This window comes from Lampris incognitus, chromosome 5 (genome assembly GCF_029633865.1).
Source record: "Lampris incognitus isolate fLamInc1 chromosome 5, fLamInc1.hap2, whole genome shotgun sequence".
In the NCBI taxonomy this organism is placed as follows: domain Eukaryota; kingdom Metazoa; phylum Chordata; class Actinopteri; order Lampriformes; family Lampridae; genus Lampris; species Lampris incognitus.
This window is the reverse complement of record NC_079215.1, coordinates 3,557,358-3,563,383: the sequence shown is the minus strand read 5'-3', so window position 1 is coordinate 3,563,383 and position 6,026 is coordinate 3,557,358. Positions and strand designations below refer to the sequence as shown.

The following is a 6,026-nucleotide window of genomic DNA, read 5'->3' as shown; positions in this document are numbered from 1 at the left end:
TATTGGCGGTTGGCAAACAACGAATCGGCGCATTACCGCCACCAGCTGGTATGGAGTGTGGATATGAATTTCTGTTATTTAAAAACAAAAAACCTCAGCTCGTCTTAATTAAATTTGTTACTCTAAGAAACTTAAACAAGACTTTATAACGCTCGGTTGACTTCTTCGGTAGAATATCTACTAAATCAAATGGTGTTTTTTTATTTTTCTGAGATTTTGAGTCAGTCTTTCTGCCTCATATTTCTGACAACATTTCATAACATCCTCTAATATTTCTTCGTGCACACAGTAGTCACTGCGTTTGCCTGTACTGAAAAGTGTACCGTTTAGTCCAGTGTGTCCAAATCTGGGTCTTGACATGACTGTCTCATCTCTGCTGTTCCCTCCTGCACACCTCATTTCTCCCACCTTCCTCTGAACTCTGTAAAACCATCACCCTTTCCTCTCTTCCTCCCATTTATTTTGCCACCTCTCCTTCAGTCTGTGCTTAATAGTGCTCTTTATTTCTGTCTAGCTTAAAGTAACTACCAAGTCAATGTGATTGTGCTTTGTAGCCTTCTTTGCAACCTTATCTACTATTCATTTCCCTCAAGGCCAATGTGTGCCGGTACCCATAAAAATCATACTGCAAGACCCATCATCTGAATTCTATATCATGTTTGTTGTACCTCCATTAAAATGCCTGGTCTGCTGTCTGAATGGCTGTATTGTAAACTGGCTAGCGATGAACTGGAGTCTCAACAAATAATTCTGATTCTGATTCTGATTCTGAATCGCTCTCAATGGTCTTGTTTCTGATTCTTGTATATTAATGGCAGTAGGCATCCAGATGTGAGGTGCACTACCACCGCCTGCTGTTGTGGAACACGGATCACAAAACCAAGCTAATTTGTCATGTTCATGATTAGTTATTGTGCTCGTGGTGACGCACAGCTCCAGAGAGAAACAGGCAACTCATGAACAAACACACCTCGGTTTACACATTCCGTGATAGAGAAGCAGCAGGGAGAAGAAACCCTTGTTCTGCCCCCTGCCCCTTACTCACACATAAACACACAACACACTGCCCCTTACTCACACATAAACACACTACACACTAGATGGTCTGTCAGCCAGTCACTCAACAACTAACACGTACAGCTACATGAGAAATGAAAAGAACCAAAAAGCCACACACGGTAATTTCCCATCAACTGAAACCCCGTTACCTGACGACTCCATACTGTCTAATTATTCTTTCCTTACACGTTTTCTTGAAGTGAAGGATGTTTGGATCTTAAGCTTCATACCGATTTGTCTTCTTTTGTACTTTCATACTCTGTGCAGAGCATGAAGATTCATTAAAGTCGGTGCAGCCTGCTCGGACTGGCTCGCAGCACCCCAGAACGTTCTTCATCAGGACACAGACCAGGACACAGACCAGCACACAGACCAGGACACAGACCAGGACACAGACCAGCACACAGACCAGGACACAGACCAGGATACAGACCAGCACACAGACCAGCACACAGACCAGGACACAGAGCAGCACGCAGACCAGCACACAGACCAGGACACAGACCAGCACACAGACCAGGACACAGACCAGCACACAGACCAGGACACAGACCAGCACACAGACCAGCACACAGACCAGCACACAGACCAGCACGCAGACCAGGACGCAGACCAGCGCACAGACCAGCACACAGACCAGCACACAGACTAGACACTAAACTGTGATGAAGACAACTTCCAGACCTGGAAACTGGTGTGGCATGGCCATGCCAACCTCCAGCAGAGTGCACACAACACAAAGGGCAGACACACCTGAACGTCCTGCACACCAGGGGCCCAAACCTGAACGTCATACTGTAGTTTTTTCTTTTTCTCTTTTCTTTTTCCCGCTTTATAGAAACATGTAGAAATCGTGCTAAACACGAGTTAAAGAGTAAGGGCGCCGACACACAGAGAGAAAACACACAAATAATGTCGCCTAAACATCTCGTCTGCCTTTAAAACCGAGGATTTAGTTTCTTTCCTTCCTCTCCTGAACATTTAAAATAACAAAGTACAATAAAGACACAGGCAGCAACACGACACAAACGGACGTAACAGCGTAACAACCCAGGTAAGAACTGGTCCGTGTCGGAAAGGGTGTAGGATGAAGTAAAGGCCGTTTCTGGTCCAACCCCCTCTTTATACACTACCCTGGTCTACACAAATATAGGTTGTTTTTCTTGCATGGACTTTGGAGACAGTTTTTGGCTAATGTTGGGCTGCTGAATCCAAATCTGGGCTCAGGTTTGTTCCGTCACATCACGTTTTCGTGCTATCTGTACACTCCTTACTCAGCATTTTACAAAAGTTGACCATCTAGTCCGGCAATCTTGGTGGGGATAAAAATTACCCCTATTCATTTCCTAAGCAATTTCATGCTAGGCCGAGTGTTTATTGATTCATTGTAATCATTTTTGCATCTACCGATCTTCTAATGCAACAGTGTTTTTTTAACTTCCGAGTGTAAAATTGCTGTTTTCTCAGAAATTATGATTTTTCATAGTTCAAAAACCTGATGTGATAGGCAAAACCTAATGCGAGATTTGGATTCAGCACCCAAAAGTGAGCTAGAATCCGTTGAAAAACCCCATGCAAGAAACATTGTGTTGACCAGTGTTATCAGTCAAACCAAACCAAACCAAACCAAACCAAACCGAAACAAACCAAACCAAAACCAAACAAACCAAACCAAATCAAACCAAACCAAACCAAAACAAAACAAAACAAAACAAAACAAACCAAAACAAAACAAACCAAACCAAAACAAAACAAACCAAAACAAACCAAAACAAACCAAACCTAAACAAACCAAAACAAACCAAACCAAAACAAACCAAAACAAAACAAACCAAACCAAAACAAAACAAACCAAAACAAACCAAACCAAAACAAACCAAAACAAAACAAAACAAAACAAAACAAACCAAATCAAACCAAAACAAACCAAAACAAAACAAACCAAACCAAACCAAAACAAAACAAACCAAAACAAACCAAACCAAAACAAACCAAAACAAACCAAACCAAACCAAACCAAAACAAAACAAAACAAAACAAACCAAATCAAACCAAACCAAACCAAAACAAACCAAAACAAACCAAAACAAAACAAACCAAACCAAACCAAACAAAACAAACCAAACCAAAACAAAACAAAACAAACCAAACCAAAACAAAACAAATCAAAACAAACCAAAACAAAACAAAACAAACCAAAACAAAACAAACCAAAACAAAACCAACCAGACAAACCAAAACAAAACAAAACAAAACAAAACAAACCAAAACAAAACAAACCAAAACCAAACAAACCAAACCAAACCAAACCAAACCAAAACCAAACAAACCAAACCAAACCAAACCAAACCAAAACCAAACAAAACCAAACAAACCAAACCAAACCAAAACAAACCAAACCAAAACAAAACAAAACAAAACAAACCAAACCAAAACAAAACAAAACCAAACAAACCAAACAAACCAAAACAAAACAAAACATAACAAACCAAACCGAAACGAAAGTGAAAAAAGAAAAAGAAGAAAGAAAGAAAGAAAGAAAGAAAGAAAGAAAGAAAGAAAGAAAGAAGAAAAGAAAGGCCCGTGCACAGAAACCAAAATAAACGCAGCACGGGTCCAACAGGGCACCTCCCCCGTCATGCGTCATGCGTCACGTTACTGCAGTCCACCTCTCTGTCCATCCACCCACCCATCCACCCGCTCAGCGCGCTGCCGTTAAACACGTCTCCCCCTCTCCTGCAGCTGTTCCGTAGACGAGCGCCTCTGGTGGATACACTGGGAAGTTCTGCGCTTGTCCTCGGTGTTTTCTGACGATACATAATCTTCCTCCGAGATCGTGTTTACGTTCCCTCATCCGGAAGTTTGTTTTATTAAGTCAACTTCAGCTAAAGGTCAAGTAAGATTCAAGTACCTGTACTGGTGGTATACTTGCAAGTATACTCAGGTATGCTCTTGTTTAGTATGTGTGGTAGTTACAAAGTAACCGGACAGTACACGCGCTGATATGCGGTGTATAATAAGTGTTGTCATGGCACCGCCGGGGGATTTCTGCCTCCGACCTGGAGCTTCCCTCTCGGGGCTCCCTCCCTCCACCTGCAGACAGCGGGGTGACGGGTCCCCTGCGGACCCCTCTGCAGGGTGATGGGTGCTGGGAGGAGGCTTGGAGGTGATCCGGCTCTCGGATCCGGATCATTTAATACTGGACACAAAGCGACTACAGACTATAGGTGCTGGGAGGAGGTTCGGAGGTGATCCGGATCGTTTAATATTGGACACAAAGCGACAACCACTCAGAACACGTCCTCCTCCTCTGCGCTCCGCTAGGGGGTGCAGAACGGTCATCAATGGCGGCCGGCGTGTGAATTGAATCACTACCGGCCGCCCGCTTCGCGCTCAGAGGAGAACGCCACGTCTCGTCATCGTGGTTGGCGGGACTCGTCACTTTCGAAACACATCTCTCAAGTTAGGAACTATAGAAATGATCCCTGAAAGTATAGTCTTAACCCGCCACCTCCGCCGCGGCGTCACCCCACCTCCCGGGACAGGCTTCTGGGTCCGGGTTCCGCACGGCGGCGCAAGACCCGGGCAGACTTCAGCGGCGGACAACAACCAGCGCGGCCGAAACCTCAGCCCGTCCGCCGGTTCCGATACGCCGAGCCCCCCCGCTGAGCGACTCACGTCAATCAACCCATTAAATAAAGGATTGTCTGGATTAATTGGTCACTTAATTTCAATTTTGGGATTACCTCCGGCGGCTTATTATGCAGACCACAACCCTGCAATTAAGACGCGGAATGCGCCACGCAACGTCCTTATTTCTATCAAACAATCCGCAATTTGGAAGCTCCCACAATCCTTTGCGCCCGCCGAAGGCGTTAGCATACGCATGACGTGGTCACGTCCGTTACGATCGTCCGAGTGTCTTTCACTCATTCATTCATTTCAAATCATTTATGGGATATTTGTAATTCTTACAAAATTACCAATACACAATTATCTATATTCCGTATTGTTCTGTCCAGTTATATATGTAATTACGTTACAGTAGATGGGCAGGGGAGGGGAATGCTGTAACGGACTCGCGGTGCAACGAATAATATCTTCCGGACTGAAACGTGGCACTGCTGTTAGGTTCCGCGAGACTCACACGCGACCCTTCGCTGTCGTTGACCGGCGCGTCAACTCTGAAAGCTGAGGTGTGGAGTGTTTTAGGAGAATAATGGGAAGAGATGTTAACATGTGTTGTATGGCTGTGTTAGAGAAGAAGTTTGTTGTGGATTTGTGGGGGGGGCACGTTTGTTGTGACTGGGGAGGGAGGGTGCTGTTGGATTCTGGTTGAACAGAATACTGTGTGTGTTACATGTGTATTTCTTTGACTTGGTGGTGGTGGTGGGTGGAGGGGTGGGGTGTAGGCTGGAAGCCACGCCAAGGCCTACAGGTGACCTCACTGTTGTCTGTTTTGTCTGCCTGCGTTGGGATTTTCTGATTCTTGTCCTCTTTGATTCTGCAGAGTTTGTAAAATGTCTTGTTCCCCTGTTGGTTCGGTACATGTGTGTTGTATTTTGTCATTTTAACCACACATCCCATCAAGCGGCTGCATGTATTAGAACACCTTGCGTAACGTCCGTTAATTAGTGAAAGCGGTTATTTCTGTATTTGCTTGCGATGAAAACCCGCATGGGCGTGGCGTCGCTACTGAGAGCACTGTGTCCCAAGCTACAGCCAACATACGATGCGAAGCATGAAAGAGATACAAAAAAGCTGTAAGCCCAAATAACCTAATTAACAATAAAAACTGGAGACCTCTGAAAAGTTAATTAACTTTGTTCATTGGAATGCATGGGATCGTATGTTGACATCCTCTTTCAAAACCGCTGCCAATCTGCCAATCTTTTTCCTACCACCAGATGGCAGTGGCGTACCGCTGGCCGTGAAGGAACAGGGCATTAGAAGCACAAATGGCCCTC

The 6,026-nt window shown here is 44.6% G+C and overlaps 1 non-coding gene across 1 annotated transcript; it reads right to left on the bottom strand.

Annotated features, from left to right (window-relative positions):
- Nucleotides 1-4,344: 4,344 nt before the first annotated feature.
- LOC130113518 (small nucleolar RNA U3) lies at nucleotides 4,345-4,560 on the bottom strand. Its single transcript, XR_008810307.1, has one exon. It is a non-coding gene; the product is annotated as a small nucleolar RNA U3 (small nucleolar RNA).
- Between the last annotated feature and the right edge of the window lie 1,466 nt (nucleotides 4,561-6,026).